Source organism: Vicia villosa, linkage group LG4 (genome assembly GCF_029867415.1).
Source record: "Vicia villosa cultivar HV-30 ecotype Madison, WI linkage group LG4, Vvil1.0, whole genome shotgun sequence".
Taxonomy (NCBI): domain Eukaryota; kingdom Viridiplantae; phylum Streptophyta; class Magnoliopsida; order Fabales; family Fabaceae; genus Vicia; species Vicia villosa.
The window spans coordinates 164,207,109-164,208,932 of record NC_081183.1 but is presented as its reverse complement, the minus strand read 5'-3'; positions in this window follow the sequence as shown (position 1 = coordinate 164,208,932).

The window sequence follows — 1,824 nt, the reverse complement described above, 5'->3', positions numbered from 1 at the left end:
AAACCAGTTGACTATGGATCATCTGGACCTTTGAGTGAGTGATCTTTGGAACTGAACCTTGAGCTTTGCATCATTGTGAATGGAATATGGTAGGGCAAATTTTGGGGTATGACAGCTGCCCCTGTTCAATCTTCTTGAACCTGAAGAGGTGGAAGACGATTGGACACTAAAATGCCCTAAAATTTGCTTGCATCGGAAAGGAGATCTGTGGGAGATGGGCTTATAGATGCCATCCATTCGCCTGGTAAGGTACTTGTCTAAAGCATATGCTTTTCAGTCCTGGATTATTTGATTGTATCTTGAGGAGAGAGAGTAATGTCTTACATAAGACTACCTGAAGAGATTCCTGAATAGGATGTATTGAAGGTTGACGCGAAGAAGCATAGGCTTTGAACAATGCTTAGGAAGAATGCCTTGGAGAAGACTAACTGAGGAGTTCTATAAAATAACTAGGTGTATCTTAGAAAAGATTGGATAAATATTTTAAGAAAGCTACCTAGAAAGGCATGGTGTGTCTTTAACAAGACTGTCCTAGATAGGCTGATATGTGTCTTAAACAAGATTCACTTGGAGAGGTTTTTAGACGGAGATGGGATGTCTTAAACAAGATTAACCTAAAGAGGTTCCTAGAAAGGAAATGAAAACATCTTAAACAGTATTACCTAGAAAGGTATGATATGTCCTACACAGGACTAACCTAGAAAAGGTTTTTTTTTTTGAAAAGGATGTAATACGTCTTACACAAGACTCACTTGGAAAGGCTCCTAGATAGGATACGAGATATCTTAAACAAGATTTACCTAGAGAGGTTCCTATAAAGGATAAGATACGTTTTAAACAAAACTAACTAGAAAGGTTTCTATAAAGGGAATGATGAGTTTTAAACAAAACTATCTAAAAAGATTCCTATAAAGGATATGAAATGTTTTAAACAAAATATCTAAAAAGATTCCTATAAAGGATATGAAACGTTTTAAACAAAACCATCTAAAAAGATTCCTATAAAGGATGCGAGCGTTTTCAACGGAATTACCTAGAAAGGTTTGGGATATGTCTTAAACAAGACTGCCTGGGAAGGTTAGGATAGTTATCTTGGACAAGACTACCTGGAAAGGTAAGAAACTGTTTGATTGCTTCTGGATTGCCTTTGAAGAAAGACTTGGGATGAAGTATTGGAATTGTATCTGTTAAGATTGAATCGTTGATACGATCATGTTTGCGTGGTAATTTGATGATAACATCTTTTTGAAGTGAAGTGACCTGAAAAGGTAGCGTTAGTTTTATGCAATGTTATGATGCACGTGTCATGTAATGAGATTCTCAATGAGAATTATGCATGTATGCCTATCCCATACTGCGGGATGTGAATGGTACAGGCGTGAGAAGATCAAATATGCAACAATGCTCTTTGTATGATGCCAATGTGACTTCCCGAATATTGGAAATTTTGAGAGACGTGCCCCTTAACCTGAATGAAGGACCTTTCGAGGGAACTCGAATTTCACCATGTCTTGCCTGATATGCATTGCCCCAGTGTTTGAATTCTTGAAAGATATGCCCCCCAGTCAATAGGATTCTGGATTGTATGCCCCTGTTCTAGGAAAATCCTCTGAACGTGGTTTCCCCATCTAAGGGTTTTTATCAGGAATGATCGTCTTTGATTAGACCAATTTAGAGGTCTCCTTGATGCTAGGTGTTGGTTTGAATATGAAGCAGATGCTGAGTCATGCGTTTCGGTCGCGCCTGACGGATAGTGATTTGCTGGGTACTCAGAATGAGATGATGTCTTTTATAAGATTACCTGAAGAGGTCCTTGGAAAGAAA